A 23,037-nucleotide genomic window follows, 5' to 3' on the forward strand; every position below is an offset into this window, starting at 1 on the left:
ATAATTTCCATTTACTCTTGGTCTCGCTGACCGTTGTCCCATCGTTCGATCGTGAAATACTTGACCATTGGACGGTCTATATTATACGAACAAGGAGGCTATCATAGTATCTTCCGTCTATGGCAAATACTCTACAACCAAAGTGATATCTTGCGCTTGTTCTGTAATGAGGGGGTTTTATATTACATCAAAAAACAGTGTAAAACCCGAGATCTATATACTCTTATAACTGCCTTTATAGTTCAGTCTATAACTGCCAGTTTACGACCAAATTATTCACACAAAGTGGGTCTAATTTTTTGAATTATTGTCGTACTTATACACCGTTTTTGGTCGTGATAAAGAGCTTTAAAAAAACGTTGGTTTATAGCCAATATACAGAGTTAATTGTGGGTTTCAAATATTGGTTGCCTGGTATATATATATATTTAAAAAAAAAAAAAAAGCGAAGAGAAAACGCAACGGACATTATCGACTTTTTTTTTTCTAACCTTCTCTGTTGGTGTTTGTTCTAGCGATTTGTGTTCGAAAAGTAATAACATACAGGGCAGACGAAGAGATCCACTCATGAGGACAAGCGGTATGATACACTATAGGGATTACGCATACTATTTGGATCATAATGATGATGCGAAATGAATACCTGCAGAGATCAAAGAAGAAATTTATTTTAGGAATGTGTTTTTTAATTACACACTACACCAGTTACATAGTTCCTCTCTCCACATCACACAGGTGCTCTTTTTTACACAACACACGTATGTATATATACATGTACGCATCGCCGAACTCCTCCTCCGCCTGTTCGATTTACTCCGTTCGCAACCATGCTATTCTGTGTTTCAATTAATTGCGGATTCTGCCACAGGTTTTGTAGTTTTCTCTCGGTAATATGAGCTTTGCCTACGGTTATTGGTGTTAAAGTGCATTTTATATATTAAAAGAAAGAAAAAAAACTGAGACTATACGATAATAGGTTTTCTGTATTCTACTGACTGAAATTCGATATAGTAGGCATGATCTTATTATCTAGATAAAATGGGTGAATATATTTTAGTTACGTTTCTGTATATTCACACGAGCAACAATTATATAATTGACTAGGGAAATGCTGGTTCTTCAGATGGGGAAAATAGATTATGGAAAATATTAAAAACCCTTTCCCTGTGGAAACTTTGTGTTTGGGATATAGTTTTCACTCTGTTGAAGTAGGTACTATGTATGTTCCAAAAGTCATTTCAAACTGTTCAGCTGTTTTGCTGTGATACGATCAGAAACAACAGATAATATTAATTTCAGTACGGCGAAAGTAGAATTACAGAATTTGTTCACTACCTTTTCGTAAAAGCGGAGTTTTTCGAGAATTCCCGAACTCCTGTCCACTTACCGTTCTGTTCGACTAAACTTTGGTCTAAATTTCGTTGGGGCTGTAACCAATCAGCTTAGTGGCTCCGAAAACAAAGGATTCAACAGTAATTACGTTTAATTGTACACCCGTTCTCACCACCCCTATTCCGATGGGGTTAAACTTGGACTTAGTGACACCCGCATCGGGGGTGTCACTATTCATCTAATGAACTTGGTTTCCATAGTGTGCAGGACAAAAATTAATGAACTTTGTTTCCATAGAGTGCAGGACAAAAATTAATGAACTTGGTTTCCATAGAGTGCAGGATAAAATTTAATGAACTTGGTTTCCATAGAGTGCAGGATAAAATTTAATGAACTTGGTTTCCATAGAGTGCAGGATAAAATTTAATGAACTTGGTTTCCATAGAGTGCAGGATAAAATTTAATGAACTTGGTTTCCATAGAGTGCAGGATAAAATTTAATGAACTTGGTTTCCATAGAGTGCAGGATAAAATTTTATGAACTTGGTTTCCATAGAGTGCAGGATAAAATTTTATGAACTTGGTTTCCATAGAGTGCAGGATAAAATTTTATGAACTTGGTTTCCATAGAGTGCAGGATAAAATTTAATGAACTTGGTTTCCATAGAGTGCAGGATAAAATTTAATGAACTTGGTCTCCATGGTGTACGGGACAAAAATTAATGAACTTGATTGCAATGATGTGTAGGACACAAATAAACTAATATAATTTTCATGGTGTACAGGATACAAGTAAAGAGTTAAGATCTTTATGGTGTGAAAGACAAAAGTAAGACATCCATGCTGTGCAGGGTAAAAAATAAACTAGTGTATCATCCATGGTACAGGACAAAATAGATCCAACGATTAAAGGTTGTCTTTGGTGGCGAAACTGTGTCACCGAGTAGCATTCTGAATCCTATTTTGTACTAAACACAAAGTAGCATAACACTATCAAATTTTGCAACCAGCCCAAGCTTTAAACTCCTTAATACAAAAATCTCATAAAACCAGGTGCCCATAATCTTTGACTCAAAACTAAAACATGTCTAATAAATTTATCAAATGGAATTGTTTGCTTACATTATATATATATATATATATATATATATATATATATATATATATATATATATATATATATGTGTGTGTGTGTTTGTGTAGGCAGAACTTTATAAAGGAGCAATCTATCCGGTTTTCCTTTGCCTTCCTATATGTACGAGCAACCTGTTTTTCCAAACTTAACATTTCTTACATACCAGTGGACTGCTGCTGGCTCCTTCCTCCTCCTCCTTGAACATGGGATATGATTTAAAAGATTAAGCAGGTGTCACAATGAATCAGAATAAGTGTTATGCCTGCACGGTTCTTTTTTTTTTTCTTCTTTCTTTTCTTCCTTCAATGTTGTATGTATGTATCTTTCTTTTGCATTTGACTTAACATTAGTTGCATGCAGAATAGAAGTTATACAATGTGATGTACGATGGGAATGACCGTCGCTTGCACCATTAATGGTAGTACTCCTGTAGTGTATATAATGTGCATGTATGGGACCTCAAGGTCAACCGGTTGAAATTCATTGCAAATGATGTTTGTGTTTGCATATGTAATTACGTGTAAAAGAGCGTGACCAAGGAAGAAGGTGCTACAAAAATTACACTCACTTGATTGTATTCTGGCAATTAGAAAAATAAACAGTGCAACTCTTCTTCCCAGTGTTTTGAGTGGTTTAAAAGAATGTGTTTATCCGTTTATGATGGAGTTAGACGAGTTTTAGAAGTTCGCGATCCGTGTTATTCAATCTGTGAACTCCAACTGGAAGTGCTTGTTTGCGGCTATCGCGAAGTAACTATGTTCCTATATACTGTATGCTTCTTCATCACAAACTGGCTAACGTATGTGGTTCCGGGTCCCAACCTGGCGGGGGTACTTGCTTAGAAAAGTCACCCGAGTAATGGTTTAGATCAGTGGTTCTCAAACTTGTTGTTACTGCGACCCACATTAAGTAATAAAAAGTACTTTGTTTACCACCTACTTTTGTTCAAATATACATTGACATTCTTTCTCAATACGTGTATCATATGAGATCGTACGCATGTGCAGAGAGGGTTATAGTGTTTCCATAGAAAGGTAACTAGAGCTAACACTACTCCCGACGCAATACCATACTAGTGACAGATTTTGATTCATCCACTCTTTCCATCCTAACCCAGCACTGACTGTACAACAGGGCAAGACTCTAAGTAACTACTTACTCTTTGCCTCATTTACAAACGCTTCTAATTCTCATTTTCTGAATAGTACTTCACAACATAAGTTTCTGCATCAAAATAAGATTTTCATAATTAAGAGGAAAAACTTTCGCGACCCACCAATGGATCACGACCCACACTTTGAGAAACTCTGGTTTAGCTACTGTTGCCCGCGAGATTAGAAGTATCTCGTCTCTAATATCAGACCAGAGTCGAGACGAGAAGTATATCTTTAAATTCGAGGGGAAACTAGAAGTTTCTCGAGACCTGTGGGCAACACTATTTCACCCAAGTCTTACATTTTAAACACTGTAGTGTTACGTGATTCAAAGTGTAAAAACTACGTATAAATTGATAAAGTTATTGTATAAGCACAATGAAGAGCATTTATCAGCGTTTTTAAAGATACGCAAATCATTACACAATATACTCTAGTAACAAATATAGTTCAAATGTTGTTATATCACCCCCTTTCAAATATCTAGGATCAATGATAACAGACTAAAACCATATTCACGAAAAAAATCAAATGTCCTGAAAACTGTTATCATTCAGTTCAAAACCTTTTGTCGTCGCGAATTCTGTCAAGGACTTGAAGCTTAAAATATATAAAACTATAATCATGCCTGCTATGTTGTGGGTTTGTGAAACATAATCGCTTACTCTATGGAGGGGGGGGGGGGGCATACACTGAAAGTATTTAAGAACAAGATCCTGATACGAATAGTCAGGTCCAAGAGTTACAGGAATGCGGAATGGCGGAAACTTCATAACGAGGAAGTGCATAATTTATAACATTTACCAAATATTGTAGGGGAATCAAGTCTAGGAGAGCAGGTCATGTAGCCAGAATGGAAGAAAGTAGAAACGCTTTCAAAATTTTGACTGGAATTCCAATCGGAAAACTATCATTAGTAAGACTTAGGAGCAGACCAGTAGCCAGTCCAAAAAAAATGTAGGGGGGCGCAGTAGAAGTTAGGTGGGGCCGATCCAACCATATTATATTTCATTTGCAAGCCTACCGTGAAAATTTTAGGGGGCCAGTAAAAATTTAGGGGGGGGCTAGACCCCCCTGGATACGGGCCTGTCTAGGAGCAGATGGAAGGACAATATTAGGATGGATATTGCAGAAATAGAAATACAAAATAGAAACTGGATCCAGTTGGCTGAGGGCTGAAGTCAATGAAGAGTTTTTGTGAACGCGGCATTGAACCTCCGGGTTCCATAGATCATGTGGTTAGTCATGCTATTTTTACTATTTATGTGGTATTTTTATGGTAGTTTTTATACCAAAAAAAAAAAAAAATAGTTATATTCATTGCTAACAATGAACAAATGACGTGGCTGATAGTAGACTAATTTCCGGGTTACGAGACGTTGGACGCTAGTGTGTCATGGCCTGCCATTCTACGGTATCATGTTCAGGCGCAACTTCACAGGGGACGAAAATGTTGCTATTAGATATAAGCCAGTCAGACTCTGTCTGGTACGCATGATGTGTGAATAGAACATCAGCTCTTCACGTCCTTGTTTGGTATCTCATGGCCATCCAAAATTTTCCTTTTCTCTGTAAATTATTCCGAACACTCGTCCAGTTTGCAAACCTGAGCTTTTTTTTGGCTTTCTATTGCCTTACTTCTACCCGCAATTGATATAATTTGCTGTAGATAATATTTTACTACATACTTAACAGCTGTAAACCCACCTTTTCATACTAAATAAAGCAGCAACAAAACTGAATCGGGATTTTACACAGACATTGGGTTATCCAGCGTCCCCACGTAAGACTGAAAAAAAACTTGTCAGGATGGGCGGTCGTAGAATTTGAACAAGGGACCTTCCAATTTCAAAACAACAAAGATAACTATTCGCCTACGCCAGCTCAGTTTCGTGGCAGTTTTGTCTTTTACCAGAATCGAACTAGGAATACGTCTATCAGAAAAGAGTTAAACTATTCATATTTGTAGATTGCAATGCTGTTTGTTGGATGCCATCCCCGAGATTTCAAACAACACGATGAACTCTAAAGAATGAGGTAGTTTAGTACACAAAATAAATAAATTAGCTTTTAGAATTAAATAAGAATCGTATATATATATTTCCCCCTTCATAAAAACATAGACTGGCGGATATTGCTGGAATGAAGTAAAAGGGGGGAATTTCTTGAGTCGTTCTCAGAAAAAAAAAAAAAAAAAAAAAAACTTGGAGCGAAATGGAAACGTGGAAGCGCACCAGACGCAGGCTTTCTACACTTTTTACTAAGTGGAAGCACGTCGCAGCCGCGATACGTGCTTGCACTTAACAAGCAAGTAACCAACGTGGAGAATTCGGGTTTGAAATTTACTGAAAATGTATTGCACAACCGTGTTTCTCGATCTCCTAATGATAACCAGTGTAGTAGTTGGGTGCTGCCTCTTCTGTTTATTATGAAGACGGTTTTAACAAAAGAAACTTCTTAAGGCTTTAACAGGACGAGATGAGAATCCCTTAAATTAAAGGATTTACGCTAAGTAAATAGAAGTAGTAGTTGTGTATACGCGAGATGCGTTTCTTATTCAGGATTTGCACTTTTAACCTTCTGCTTTCACTATTTTTTTTAAAAAATGTTGTTTAAGTTTAGCGTCTGTTTTTCAGCGTTGAGACTATATAAGACATGAATATACAGTTTAATGTGGAATCTAAACAGATCACTGTAATGTGTTAAAATTTCAACGCTCTCCCACTGGGAATCGAATCCGGGAACCCGTGCACCAAGGGCGCACGCGTTAGCCATTAAACCAATGGGGAAGGCATTTTAATAACTAGTAGATATAGATGGTATAACTAGTATTTTCGCTATTTCTCTAGTGCAATGCTATTCAACCTTTTTTTTTTTTTTCTCACGTACCCCTAGATACAGTTCGCCATCCAACTGTGTTTCCCTGAAGCTGTTTAAAAGAAATTAAATCGAAATGAACTAATTTAGCTTAATACACATATTCTGTTGATTAAAAAGGGGAACAAATAGAGACCCAATAAAAGGGTAATCAGTGTGCCAATCAAAAGACTGTTTACAGGGGGATAAAATACACATCCCCCCCCCAAAAAATCATGGGAAAGTTCAAAACATATGGGAGACATCCAGTTCTACTGAGGAGGATTTCCCCCTCATTCTCCCTGATAATTCGTGCACTGAGGACAATGTTAAAAATTCCAAAACTAAAAGTAACTTTAGAACTAACCTGTTAAGAGTCTTCATCCCGGCGAAATTAAAATACCGCTAATTTTACAGTAATTATGTGATATCTTCAAATAGATAAAAGATAATCGAAATGTGGAACAAGAGCGCCCTAGACAATATTATTTTGCGTGAGATACCGTTATCACAAGTCACCTAGTGGCTTTTCGTTTTCATCTGTTTAGAAACGCGAAAATAAATGCCGATTTTCAAAATGGCTTGAAATCGAAAGCAAATAAGTGAGTCGTGATAACGGTTTCTTATGTAAAATAATATTGTCTAGGGTGCTCTTGTTCCACATTTTGTTTATCTTTTATCTATTTGAAGATATCACATAATTACTGTAAAATTAGCGGTATTTTAATTTCGCAGGGATGAAGACTATTAATGAGATGACTGAGCTTGCTTCCGGGACGCCAACTCCTCGATTCTTGGTCGAATCTTCGAGAGTTCGAGAATCAGAGCTGATTCTGGATTCAAGCAATTTCTGTGCTTCGTTTTTTGTTGATGGAAATGGAAGAAGTTGTGAAATAGCACTGTCAGTAAGTTCTTTGTACTCTTTTCGAGCATAAATACAAAAGTCACAAAATGACAAGTTATCAAATTTCATTTGAAGTGAAACTGTCAACAGACATTTCCAGCAAAGCCCCAGAAACATCTTCGCGTACCCCCGGCCGAATAGCACTGTTCTAGTGTATTTTGTAGGAAGCGACAATATTTGCAGTTTTATGTCCGATCGGGACGTGCGACCCGTTACGACACTCAGCGCGCGCTCTCGAAGCACCATGTCAAATTTGGTGACGAACGGTTCAGGAGTCCCGAAGGAGTAAAAAGGAGCTTCGCTCCAATGACTTTCGTATCTTTAAGAGTCTTCATCCTGGCGAAATTAAAATACCGCTGATTTTACAGTAATTATGTGATATCTTCAAAGAGATAAAAGATAATTGAAATATGGAACAAGAGCGCCCTAGACAATATTATTTTTGGTGAGGTACCGTTATCACAAGTCACCTAGCGGCTTTCCGTTTTCAGCTGTTTAGAAACGCTAAAATAAATGCCGATTTTCAAAATGGCTCGAAATCGAAAGCAGATAAGTGGGTCGTGATAACGGTTTCTCATGTAAAAATAATATTGTCTACGGCGCTCTTGTTCCACATTTCGATTATTTATTATGTCTTTGAAAATATCACATAATTACTGTAAAATTAGCGGTATTTTAATTTCGCCGGGATGAAGATTCTTAAACGGTGATAAATGATGTTCATTGTATTCGTATAGTCACCTTTTATCAATTTACAGTTCTTATACTATTGAACCATATTATAACACTAAAATAGGGTTTGAGATCTAATTCTTGGGTGAACTAGTATTGTCCACGAGATCCGTGAAATTTCTCGTATTGAAAATGAGAATTGTCATGTTTCTCGTTTAGTCTCGAATTTAAAGAGATACTTCTCATCTCGTTGGCAACCCTATACAGCTTACTCATGAATTAAGTGGGTATGAATAAGGCTCAAGTCACGGACTTCATGCAATTGTTCACCTCTATGGTAGATATATTTTTGTTTAAAAAAAGGGGGAGAAGGGAAACTTCCGCTTCACCTGGGTAATTCCATGCAGATATACAAATATCCTTTGCTCTCTCCTAATATATCTAGCAATAGAGTAGACCTAAGCATTTTTAAACGTCCATAACAAATCCCACACCGCATGTTCTGGTGTTGATCAGCAGTGGTTTTTCACGTCGTCTGTGAAGCAAGAGTAATACATATTAAAAAAAAAATCTTGCCGTTAGCTACCAAAGGTGCTGGTCTCGCGCACTGTAATTTTCGCCCAGATAATCTCCAAAAATTGCAGTGTTGCCAGCATGTTTTCGACTGTACAAATGAGGGAGGGATGTATATGAAACAGCCACTTTTACACCAGTTGATTTTTTTGTATTGCACGATTGTTAGTGGTATTGCATTATATTTACACTTCCCTGCAAGCGTTTCCTATATATTTTTGCTTTTTCGAGTCTCGCTTCTGTTGATTTCACCTTTTTTCTCGAAACGTGACGAGACCGACATGTTAGAATTAAAGTTCCCTGACCTGTTTTTAGTTCTTGTTTGGGGGCGATGCATGCATAATTCTCTGGGAACTGTTGAAATCTTTTTATAGTGGTGTGTGCAATAGCCTCGAAAAAAGGTGCATACTCCCACGATCTTTTCCTGTTGTTGTTTGTTTTTCAAAGTTTAACGTCCCTTGTTAGATTTCCAGTGTATGTTATACGAAAGTATACCTTTCATAGAACGGCTTTGTCCATCTGTCTCTCTACCAAGTATCTGAGCACGACTTTGTCCATCTGTCTCTCTACCAAGTATCTGAGCACGACTTTGTCCGTGTATCCATCTGTCCGTCTACAAATACCTGAGCAAATACGGTTACATATAGCAAGAAGCGGTTTCTTGGGATCTGTTCAACATCCCAAGAATATATTCAATCTCTCTACTACTACTACTACTACTACTACTACTGAAAAAGAAAGAAAAAGAAAGTAGAACCGGAAGTGGTGTAGAAACACACTAGGGGCTACCACTTTTGCTTTCAATATTAAGAGTATTCATCCCGGCGAAATTAAATACCACTAATTTTACAGTAATTATGTGATATCTTCAAATAGATAAAAGATAATTGAAATATGGAACGAGAGCGCCCTAGACAATATTATTTTGCGTGAGGTACCGTTATCACAAGTCACCTAGCGGCTTTCCGTTTTCAGCTGTTTAGAAACGCGAAAATAAATGCCGATTTTCAAAGTGGCTCAAAATTGAAAGCAAATAAGTGAGTCGTGATAACGGTTTCTCATGTAAAATAATATTGTCTAGGGCGCTCTTGTTCCACATTTCGATTATCTTTGATCTATTTGAAGATATCACATAATTACTGTAAAATTAGTGGTATTTTAATTTCGCGGGCATGAAGACTCTCAAGCTCCGTAGAACAAAGCGAGAGAGCGAGCAATAAGTTTATGTGGATTCTGTCACAAGGACAATTTTGCTTGAAAGAGTATACTTCCCGGTGGTCCCACAAATTTCATGTGGATGTAATCAAGGGCACCCGAAGGGTAGGGCAGGGTGGGGCCCGAGCTCCCCCCCCCCTGGTTACGAAAATGTATTAATTTTCTTAAGATTTTCTTAATACAAATAAAAAAAATACCAAATGTAATATAACAACGAGAGAATTGAGCTCCCCCTCTAGAAAATTTTCTTCAGACGCCCATGGATGCAATAATAATCTTTGGCGCTAGACTAGGGTGACCAAATCGTCAACTAGAAAAAACGGGACAACTTTTTTACTTTTGGATACGTTACTCCCCTAAATATATATTTTTGCCTCTCCATTCTCTCTTTCTCTCTCTGTATCTCTCACCAAAAAAAGGACAAATTTACACTTTTTCGTTTTAAAACCTATTGAAGAGGTTGTGGAATTAATTAAATAACAAGTAACTATCAGCAGCTAACAAAAAATGAAATTTTGAAAACATTACTAAAATATATATGAAACATTTATCAATATCTGTCAATCAACAAAATATGTCATCGGTAGGATTTAAACAAAGTACTCTCAGCATCTCTTTCCAACTTCCTTTATTTTCTTTTTCTTACTTTTAAGCATTATTTCACTTACAATTAGTTTTCTTTTTACTTTCACTTTTATAGTTCTATACTTTTGTTCCCCTTTCGTAAATGAAAATACGTTATATCTTAATCAAATCATGGAAACAGTGTATTGTACTGATGACAGCGCCTCAATCTTCCACCGCCCGAAACAGAGTGTAAAAACAGGTTACATTTGTTCTTCATAAGGCTTTCAGCCCCTTGCACTGTCGTCTGCGGAGTGGGGAGGCCTAGGAGGGAAAACAGGGCAGCCACCACATCCAATATCGCAAACGTCGTAATGACGTTGCTTAGTAATTAGACATATCCCAGTATAATTACATAGCTTAGGAAATAATAATATAAATTAGAAAATATTAGATTGGGAAGTTTTTTTTGTACCCAATGTACGTAAATACGGGACATTTTGGCGTCCCGGGAAAATTTTTCGGGATACCGGGAATGATAGTGAAAAAAACGGGACAATCCCGTTTTTACGGGACGGTTGGTCACCCTACACTAGACCAAGAAACTCCTAAGTGGACTACAGTGTTCATTATTAATTGTTTTGGGCATAATCATCCATAACTTCGACAAAGAAGTATCCATTTTGATAGTTCTTTCTTTGTTTTAAAAGAATATTCTTTTCATGTGGTCCCACGGGAATGTCATAAAGATCTAACAATAATCTTCATACAATTTTGTAAATACTATCTGGCTCAGTTCTTTGGCTCAGACATTTTTGGTTTTCTTTATTATCTTTATTCAGTAAAACTTAAAAAAAAAAAAAAAAAAAAAGGTTAGCGTAGCGAAGAGCTATGAAAAGAAGATGACATAGTAAACAGAAAATTTGACTTTGCGAAAAGATTCTTTTTCGCATTTCACCTAATTTCTGCGAATCCATCTAGAGCTTTCGTTCACCAACCAGTTTATTCAGCAATTTCTCAACCCGTCACCAACATATGTATTTCCCTAGCTTCTTTCCCACCCAGAGCGTCTCATTAAGAAGGAATTTCTCATTACCTCGAAAATCATTATGGTCCACTTGTGACGACGACGCGTATGTCAGCAACCTCAGCGCGCTGATCTTGATTATTTCTTTTTGTCGATTCTTTCTCTTTGTTGACATTGTTATCGTTGTTGCGTAACAACGCTATTACTTTGTCAACATGGTGACATTTATTCCGTGAGACGTATATATATATATATATATAAAGTATACTGTCTTTGGGAAGTTTTTACCTTTAAAGAAATTGCGTTCTACTTGTCTGTATACGGTAAAACTTGTCAAGGTGGCCACTTACTAACAAAATGGCTAACTAGAAGAACGAAGTTCTATAGTCATATCTGTGATCAATTTATCATGGTGATGTACGAAATAGTAACATTTAATTATTTCTAGATACAACAGGCTACGTAACTCACTCACAGTGTCCGTTACATGTATTAAGCAATTATAACACATTCATATTATAATACGCTTATACTTATAATCAGGGGTAAAAGTGAAAGGGCCGCGGGGGAACGGCGTGATGCCATGCCGCTACCTACCGTTCCCCTACCTTTTCAGATCCACTTTTACCCCTGGTTTATAATGCGTTTGCAATATCATTAATGTTCTTTCATGTTAAATACAATTATTTCTTATTACAATACAAAGAACTGCCTTGAATTGAGTTATACTGTTAATATTCAAATCTTTTCTGTATTTTGTTAATCTATTGTAGGTCGTACTCAATCTCCATACTGGTGACCTTGTTTGCATTCGTGTTTAATCTGTCGCAGTAAAAGAAATTGAATGAACATGAGCTTCATGCTGGTAGTATTAATCTCTCACATACTCACAAACTAGTAAAAGATCGGATAAAATACCATTCTAAAGATGAATGAAGATGCGGTACAAATAAAATAACCAGAGATAAATTTCTAACAAAACTCTAATCTCGTTTGCTGCGCAATATGATGCTTTATTGTTTCTTTCTGTTGTAAAGCCTAAAAGTCAAGATGGTGTCTATAATGGATACTGGACGCGTTGTCAGCACTTTTTTTGCACTAGACCCTAGCCAACTGTTTTCAATTGGTCGCAAGGAAACCTGTAAGGTTTGTTTTACATTGAAGTTGCACCGCCCGAGTATGACGTAATGTCACGTGGTATTATCATGGGTGGGGGGGTCAAGGTAGAACAAAACGAGCCCTTCGGGGCTTCTAACCCGCTTCGTTCGGTCAGCTGTGTTTCGTAACATAAGCAAAGCATTTTTATGCATTATATATTACATACGAGGGAAAATAAGTATTGTTTTTATCTTATTTTAATGTAATTTAAAAAAAAAAAGGTTAAGTCGGGTTTGAATCCACGTCAAAAGCGATTTTCATTATTACTCCGTGCGCTAACATACTCAGCCACGATGGCCGACACCACATGGTGTTTGATTTGTGCTATATGTATGCTACATGGCGAGAAACTGATAACTTCAACCAATCAGAACTGTGTATTTAGCTCCTATGGCTAGAGTCGAGCGCGAATAAAATTATGCGTTTAGTCAAAACGTAGAATCACTTAACCAATAAGATTTCTTCTTATATGGTACTACTATACCTAACTATTTGCTTTTATTTATTTTTTTTGAAAGTAATTATAAATATTACTAGTTACTTTCACAATTTTTGTCATGACTTGCTTGTATGCATTTTGTTTTATGTAATATTATTCTAACATTGTTAACGTGCCTGTATTATTCTAATAATTGTATTTGTTTTGTATTTTACAGATAATTCCTGATCGAAGACTGGACAAGGATCAGTGAGAAGGATACCTAGTTGGAATTTAAAAGGCAGATAATATATTTTTAGGATAATGGAAATTTAAAAATAAACTAAAATTCAGAAGGGAAGTGATAATGGTAATATTGTATTGTCTGGTTTGATGGGTCCTTTTTCTAGTTCAGATACAATATATGTTAATCAGCTAGGAAAAAAAAAAACTGGTGTAGAAGACATTATTACCATTACATTTTCTATAATGTAAAAAAAAAGAAACAAACAAAAAAATATAGATTGACAATAATTTGTTTCGTTTTGTAAAAAATAACTTGAAAAACACCTGACGAAAAACTCAAATTAGCCTTCATTCATTACACACAATATTATCCCCTTTTCCCCGCACTTGAACCTAAAAATACCCTTCTACCACAAATAAATAAATAAATATTAAAAAAACACCTCTTGTCGATATATTTGAAATGTGTAGATAAAATTCCACGTGCTTTCATTTTTTCTCTATTTTAATTTAAAATGTAAACAAAATTCTTTGTTTTTTGGGGGGAGTTGAGGGTGCTGTCAGGAAGATGCTAGAATTGCAAATCGGTCTTCCTTATTATTATATGTATTTGTTACCGCTGTATTACTGACTGTTGTAGTAAGTAAAAATGTTAAAAAGAGAATCTGAAAATTTATGAAACTAGGCAAAATATGATAAACATGCAAAATTCATTTTTTTAGTTATGTAGTGGGTAACACATTAACTTATGAGGGAAAAAAATGCTCTTGTTGCAAGGGATTCAATTAAAAAAATAGAGCGAGACTGTAATATTTTATAACAAAAAAGCCCTTGAATTTTTATTTATATATATATATTTTGTATGGAAAAACAGTACGGTAAAACTCCTTTAAGTTGTACACACACATATATATATATATATATATATAGATATATAGTTAACTTACCACTACTTCTAGCAACATTCGTTAAATATGCTAGATTACTTGTTTACAATAACAAATCTATAAGATTCGATTAAACTGAATCATTGAATCTGTTCTGGTAACGAGACTTTAAAATAACATTAACGATATGTTAGCGGTTACACATATGCAAATGGTATAAGATACAGAGAAGTCCAACACTAAGGAGTTTGTCTATACTTGCAAAATAATTCAGTATTTTTTTCATGTTCATGTTTTTAGTTGTGCAAAATAGTTTTTTCCCCTTCCAATCTATCTCCAATATGATTTTGCGTGTATGTTTGTTTTTTGTGCATGTATGTACGTATGTATGCATGTAAGTTTCATGAGTGTGTATGTATGTATGTATGTGTTAATGCAAGATAAAGAAGGATGATGATTTGCAATTGAAGAAAAAAAAAATAATTCTTTCAGTCCAACGAGTACAAGGTCTAAATGTTTAAGAGAGGAAGGGATACAGGCGTAATGAATATACTGTGTAGTACTCACAAATTACAAAAGAGAGAAAATGAAATAGTCTGCTCATAATTAACTTAAATCTTTTGTATACATGAACGTTGTGTTCTTGTTCAAATTTTTTCAATATTTATCAGCCCGTCCATACTTTTAACTGTTGCTGATTACATAACCGGAAAACCAAATGAAGTGTCGAAATCATGTTATTTGTATCAGTGCTGTTAAAAGAAAACATACATAAATGTTCGATTCTGGAACGATTATTCGATCACATTCGTTTAATCGATAGTTTGTTCAAATAATTAGTATTCAAATCATTATTTGATCAGTAATTTGATATTCGGGTCTTTATTTGATCAAATAATTTGGTATTCAATCAAATAATTTTACATTTGAATCATTATTAATAAATAATCTGATTTTCGATTAATTATTAATCAATAATTTGGTATTCGGATCATTCGATCAAATTTTGTATTCGAATCATTATTCGATCAAATTTTGTATTCGAATCATTATTCGATCAAATAATTTGACATTTTGAATCATCAATATATATAATTCGATTTTCGATTCATTATTGATCAATAATTCTGTATTCGAATAATAATTTGGCATTCACATCATTACTCGGTCAAATAATTTGATATTCGAATCATTGTTCGATCAAATAATCTGATATTCGAATCAGTATTCAATCAAATAATTCGGCATTTCAGTCAGTATTCGAACAGTTATTCTAAATTCGAAACAAGTTATTCGAATATCTGAATATAAAAATATGCAAATATTTTAACAGCACTATAGTCAGTTTTACCCAGACGATAAGATAGTATTGATGTTTCATCTCCCAAAATTAAACATCTTTTTAAGCTTAAGTATAATGTTCTCTATACTTAATAGACAGGTACTTACTATGACTAACAGTCCCATTTATATTGTATAATCCATTTTAACATCTCTTCCCTTTTGTTAACATTTGTAGATGCATAAATAAGGAACATGACTGTTAATATATATATAGTAGTTCTTTTTATTATTATTATTATTATTGTACCATGAATACTAGTCATTTTTGCAAGATTAAGTTTCTTTGTCCTAAGCTCCTAAGGTAGTACATTGAAATAAATGTAATTATTTTATAAGAAGTGATTATTAAAGAAGAAAAATATGTATATGGAAACAAAAAAAGGTGCTGCCAAAACTATTGTAAATATTATATATAGTATAAAATAAAAATCATTTTCCCTTTACCTTGTGTTTTGTTACTAAATACACCTGTTGTCAAAAAGAAGTCTATATATACAGGGCGTTACAAAAAAGTCTCAATATTTTGGCAATAGATACCTCACATTAAAAAAAAAAGAACAAAAGTTCATATGGACGTGTGGTCGGAAATGCATAGTTTCGTAGTTATAAAGTGCCGAAAATGTGAAAAAAAAACTAAAATTTAAAGGCCCATAGTTCCTTTACTATAGGACCGATCATAGTTCGGTCAAGATATCACTGAGGAATAGTATGTGAATTATTCAAATATCTATATCTTTTAAGAACCTCCGGTATCATTTCACTTTGAAGGGGAGAGGGGAAAATACATAAAAATGATTTTTTTAAAAATGACCGATATTAATGTCGAATCCATAGTTTGCGGAGTCGCTAAGATGAACAGTGACACTTTCGATGTTGTTTAAATCCAAATTCAGTCCCCATTCGTACTCCTAAGGGAGGACTGTGACATGTAAAAATAATTGAAAATTACATATATTACTATCGAATTCATAGTTTCGGGGGTCCCTAACTTGATTGAGGACAGTTTTGATGTCCTTTATGTCCAAATTGAAACATTTTTCCCCCGTGCGAAGAACGGGTATTTGCTAGTTTATTTATAGGAAAAGAAAATAACTTAATAAAATTATTTGTTTAAAATTGCATATAAATCGGAGAATAAAAATTAAAATTACAGCAAAATAATAGTGTTACGTAACGAAGACGTACACCCCCTCCTTCCTCCTTGTCATACTTCGTAATACAAAGCCGAACCCCCTCCCCCCGTTGCCGCGTTATCTAATATGTGGACGACGTTAAGCTGGACAGATTAACTGAGGACTACATATTGAATTTGAGAAGTGTCACGGAAGCTTCAATTTAAGAAGTGACCTGGTGTAAGGTCGCCCTCAAGACGAATCAGAGGTCTTCCAGTAGAAATACACTTTCGACTAAGGTTGCCAAGTAGGAAAAATAAAATAACTAATACCCGGTCATAAATCCTGACCGGGTGAAGATTGTACTGTATTTTATACCTTGAAATGTGTAATAGAGCCAGATAAAATAACCGGTCATCCAGTAAAGATCAGTTTGTAACCGTATCTCGGGGACATGACTTTCATTACACGTTCTTCGAGATGAGATTAGCTCAACATTTGTTTCATAGGCAACCTTAGTTGATAGAATTTAACGCCATTTTAAATTCAAAAGAAATTCATAATTTTACGTCCGACAATCATGCCCTTAAGTCGAAGTAGGTGAACGACTAATGAAAGTGATTGAATAATGAAAATTTTACGGGAACGAGATGGAAGAACTCCGAGGAAATTTACAGACACGATGTTGTCCACCACGAACTCATATGGTCTGGGATCAAACCAGAGATATCTCGCACCAATGGTGAGCGCTGTGCCACGGTACTACCGCTCCTCCTAGCTTAAACTTGAACAGCTCACCGGGATTCAAACTTCGGTCTCTCGGTCTTGAATCTAATCATATAGTCACGAGGGAGCTTTTGCCAGTAATGGCAGAATACTTAAAATCATAAATAACAGCTATAACTTAGTTATTACACTTTCAGTACACAGATCACACTCTGATACGATGGCGCTCTGAATTCTTACGGTGAAAAGAAGTCTGATCATTGACTGGCAGTGATAATGAAAGATTAATAACCTATAGAACCCTTAATTAGGATAACCCTTATTTATTAACCCTTCAGTGACTCGGGGGCTAAAATCGCCACTTGACCGTACAGGCGGAAGGGCATTTACAAAGCATCCTTTCTTTTAAAGTGAGAAAACTCCGCACTGGATGTATTAAGTAAATTATAAGTTACGTCATAGCAATCATCACTGCAAAAGTTACTACGTACTGCAAAACTCACCACGACGTAGTGATGTCGTAGGTTGCAATTACGTAGGTAAGTCAGAACTGAGGAATCAAATAGTTAAGAGTGGACTGTTTTACATTGAACTTTTGGTGCAGATTAAGATATTTTTGTAACAGGTAAAATATCTTAATTCAGAAATGAAGATTACTGTTTACGAACTTAGTTACGGTGCAAAGAAAATATGTAAAATCCGTGAACACAAACAGCATTTAAAAGGACAGATTATTAGGTAATTGTAATGCAAAGGTATCTTATAGTGAGTACATGCTCATGCTTGTTTTTCGCACTTTTCTATTATTTCGCGTGATAGCACCGTTACTAACGCACCTGCTTCTACGAACACAAGCCCTCCACGTATGTCTAGCTCTGACTTAAAAAAAAAAAAATAGAAAGATATCTATCTTACAGTGACCATCTATCACAGGTTGGTGCATGTTTATTTGTCGTATTTGTGGCACAAGCTTGCAGACGAAATTGATGGGCAAGCGTCAACAAATAAGAGTGTAGAAGGCATTAAAAGTTAATTAGTGAAATGATTTTATGCTTGCCCAATTATTCTAGGGACAACCACCTGTTATATACCCTATTTGTGTTAACTAGATCAGTGCTATCCAACCTTTTTTTCTCGCGTGCCCGCTAGACACAGTTCGCTATCCAATTGTGTATCCCTGAAGCTGTTTAAAAGAAATCGAAATGAAATTATTGAACTTAATACACATGTTCTGTTGATTCAAAAGGGGAACAAATAGACACACAAGGGGACAATCAGTGTGCCAATCAAAAGACTATTTACAGGGGAATAAAGTACACATCCGAAAACATTAACATGAGAAATTTCAAAATATATCGGAGACATCCAGTTCTACTGAGGATTTTCCTCTTATCCTCCCTGATAATTCGTACACTGAAGATGATAAAGTTAAAAATTCAAAAATCAAAAGTAACTTTAGAACTTACTACATGTATTTTCTCCAACTTAATCATTCAATAAATATTGGAAATACGCTTATTTTAGGATCACGTACCCCTAGAAACATCTTTGCGTCCCCCCGGTTGAATAGCACTGAACTAGAGTATCGGAGCATCTGACAAGAAGAAACAAGAAAGCGTTAGGATATTACAGTATTCACATGAAGAAATGTGAAATGTTGTATCAATTGGACCCGTATTTTTAATCTGTACCATCATATGATCAGACTTTCTTTTGTACTAAGTTTAAGAAACAGTTTATAATTCAACATAATACGTCATCAAATGTCATAAGTTTTGCGAAACCAAAATGAAGAAACCACGATATTAGGAGATTGCAAGAACCTGGTACTACTTCCAAGACTACACGAGCAGTCACGATAATGGAAGACAAGAATAATACATCAAATGTCTGAGCGAAACGAATCTAATGGGAGAATGAAAATTTCTTCAACACAACAAAATAGATTGCAAAATGTATATTATAGAATTGTAAACGTAATATCACCAAGATAAAAATAATCTAGAATTGTATTATAGGGTTTACTAATGGTTTCGTGTTCCTTAAACTTTCTGATCAATTGTTAATTCTCGTAATAATTAAAGATAGATTCGTACCGCTAAAACTTATTGGGCCTTATGCAGAGTCGTTTCAACATATGATTAGTGCCATACTAAGGATTTGACTAACGCATAGTTATCAGAAATATATCAGAATCTCGATTAGCACGCAGTTGTTGACTAAATTAATGTGACCAGTCTACTTAGAACAGAGGGTACTCTGGTTTAGCCACAATAAACTTACATTATGAGAATACAAAGGCAATTAATCTGTCTGTCTTTCTTTCCTTTCATCTTACAAGTCTTCTACAATAACAGAACTGTTTCTTAAAGTGAACAGTGAGAGATAGGTAAAAATTTTCAAGTTTTCTGTGGAATACATACAACCCCAGAGAAAATAGCAAAGCAGAGGTGTAACGTAAACAAGCAAACGTCTACGCGATTTAGCAAGGGATGGCAGTAATCCAGCACCAGACGGCTCTGGCAGTCTCATTAACGAGATTAAATATTACAGGAATTTTTATACTTTGGCGCTCAATTGCAGAACTTGCTACTTTATTTCCTGATAAGGAAAACAATTAAACAAAAGTTAAGCTAAACAAAACCGAAATTCCTGAAACAATGAATCATTTCAGAAGACTGACAGAGCCATCTGGTGCTCGATTACTGCGATCCCTTGCTAAATCGCGTAGACGTTTGACTGTTTACGTTACATCTCTGTAACTGATCGAGAAGTTATTTTTCCTTATAATTACAATATAATCCTTCTATTGTCGCTAATATTGATTGACTTCTACTTATTCCCCCCCTATTTCATATATTTTCATTTTTACAGACTACGCATGCGTCGGTCTATATTTCGTAGTTGCCACATTTTTCTCAGTCGATGTATTAAGGATAAACTTCTAATCATACCCAAATCAACTTATTAGCTAAAGTCCAAGCAATTCCGAAAAGTACGTCCTTCTTAGTGCAGAACTAATACGACACTAACTAATCGCATGACTAATGTTTGATTAACGAATTCTCTCTGAATAGCACTCATTATGTTCAATAATAAGAGTTGAGTTGAGTTGATTTTAGTTTAGCGTCCCTTTGAGCACCGAGGCTATATGAGACGTGGACCTACTGATTAATCCGAACCACATGAGCTCCCGCCGGGAATCGAACCCGGGTTTCCCACGCCAAAGGCGCGTACGCTAACCGCTTAGCCACGGAAGAGCTCATTCAATGATAAGAGACATTCGTCAAACGACTGATGCTCAACTAAATACCTAGTGTATGTTAATTTTAATCGTTTGTAAAATCGTCATGTTTTACAGGATTTCGTTTAATAATTTAATGAGTATCTAACAATTCTATAAAAGAATCGAAAGATTCATTAATGGAAATAAGGTAAACGATTACTTTATGAAATAATTAGTGTATAAAAATAATAGACAGAAACAGAAAAATTGTAAACACGATACTGTTCACTGATGGTCTGGTATCGAATCTAAAATCCCTGACCAGGGTCGGTCCTGGGTAATTTGCCACTCCGTATAATGGAATCATTTGTTGCCACCTCTTTCTCCGGAGAGAAGAAATCTTAAAAGCCACGCTTTAAGTGTGCTACCCCATCATGAACAACTATAGGGAAGGAAATGCACTGGCACTCAGAAAGGCCTTAAATACAATCTCGTTGTGTTTGTCTTTTTCTTTAAATAATCTATTCCGATGACCATTTTCTTATCAGTAAAACAAAATGTTCATTTTTCGTGAGCGATTACCATCTTTGTGCAGTCTATCATTGTTGTAATACAACCAATTTTGAGCGAATTAGTTGTAACTACGGTACCAGTATTAAAGACTGCAGTAGATTCTATGTTGTAACCTGCGTCCAATGAATAAATATATTTATATTGCAGTATATACATCGAATTCAAGACGCCATCGAATCTGAGGCGCACCTGAATTTTGGACGTCTAAAAGCTGACAAAACGGTGCGCCTTATATTCGAAGAAATACGGTATATCTGCAGAGGAAAGATGGTAATCCTTTTTATGAAATTCAATATCGAGCTTCAATCTCAATATATCAGTTTGCAATTCCAGTGCAACTAGCTCTTGTATCTTTATTTCTTGATTTTCTTTCTACATCTCTTAAAAATTAAAAAGAAAAGAAAGAAAACTTGTTTCCACCTTCAATGATAAGAAACTTAATTGTGATAAAGACAAAACTAGGTTTCATATCAGAACTACGATAACTACCTAAATGGAACAGGTGTTCGCTACTGTTCGAGAATTGAGTTCTTGTATTTGACAACAATGAAGCAACTCATGCTGGGATTTGTTTCGCCATTTGCTTTAGCACTGTCCATGTAAACTTAAACTAATGCGACCTAAACATGATTTATGAATGTAGTATTCAAACAGGATGCCAAATTAGTAAATTTAACTACCATCATCATGAAGTCTGTTTCCAACAAGAAATATTTATTTTAAATATAGTTTTGAAAGACTTAGCTGCCCCGTGCAAAATGCACATGTTGCACATATGGTAGAGCCGCTCCTGCCATCAAATTGAGAGCTTTACTACTGAACCATTATGTTCAAACCTAACTGATTCCATTATGATTAATGGCAGCAGAGTTGGTAAAATAATTTTATTATATTAACGAGGCGCTAAGTAGTATTTTATGATATATTACTCGTAACCGATATTTGGTTTGTTGGGACTTAAAATTCCATTTAGCACCGAGGTTATATGGGACGTGGACATTCGCACCTTCTCTAGAAAATTGACACCAGTCAAAAAACCTAAAGTTCTAAGTTCATATCCCTCGCGAGAAAAATGACATAACTCGTAACTTGTTTTAAAGTTATTTTATAATCACGATGTTTTTTTTTCTTTTATGTGTGAAAGTGTTGTAAGTATAGCTTTAAAATTATCTCAAAATCAGAGTATATTACGGCAAATTTCGTGTTATGTCACTTTTCTCGCGAGGGATACGAACTTGGACATTTTTAGTTTTTTTTTTTTTTTTTTTTTTTTTTTTTTGACTTGTGTCACTTTTTTCGAGAAGGTGCAATATAGCTTAACGTGGTATCCGAACCAGATGAGCTTCAACCGGAAAAGCGAATTCGGGTCTCTGCAGCGAACACGTGCACGTATACCATGAAGGAGCTTTCTGACGAAAGTTGTACTACAAACGGCCAGGGATTCTTGTAAATTTAAGATATGATCAGGCCCGCAACCAGCCACATAGGTTTGGAAGGGGGGGGGAGTCATTAAAAATTCTCTTACACATAGCTAAATTGTGTTTTTTGTATTAATAATAGCATTTTGTGTAAGGTCTATAGTGCTGCCAAAATGTCTTGAGCCGTGGCTAAAATGCGAACTAAAGCTCACACCCACGCGTTGAGCCAATGAGGACTCAGTTGTTGGTAAGCAAGAGAGACTTGCAGCCGTCTACGCCAAAGGGAGTGGAATTCCTTAAGCCGACAGCAGCGCTTGGAACGGATGACTAGGTGTCAAGTCAATGTAGTAGTATATATCTATAGGAGGGCCACGAAAAGTTTAGGGGGGCAGACCCCCTAGCCCCCCTCTAGTTGCGGGCCTGGATCGATGTAGAAATACAAAAGTGATGTAAACCAACGTTAACAAAGGAAAAAAAAACTCGATTTTGTATTAAAT

At 35.5% G+C, this 23,037-nt stretch overlaps 1 protein-coding gene across 1 annotated transcript in view; it reads left to right on the forward strand.

The window, feature by feature from the left end:
* Positions 1–15,928, forward strand: part of Toll-7 (Toll-like receptor 7) — a 98,217-nt gene extending 82,289 nt beyond the window's left edge. The window contains exon 2 of the mRNA XM_081730702.1: positions 13,247–15,928. The gene's annotated coding sequence lies outside the window, so the exon portion shown is untranslated. The remainder of the gene's footprint in view (positions 1–13,246) is intronic.
* Positions 15,929–23,037: the final 7,109 nt, after the last annotated feature.

This window comes from Thermobia domestica, chromosome 1, assembly GCF_964235325.1.
Source record: "Thermobia domestica chromosome 1, izTheDome1.hap1.1, whole genome shotgun sequence".
Classification (NCBI taxonomy): domain Eukaryota; kingdom Metazoa; phylum Arthropoda; class Insecta; order Zygentoma; family Lepismatidae; genus Thermobia; species Thermobia domestica.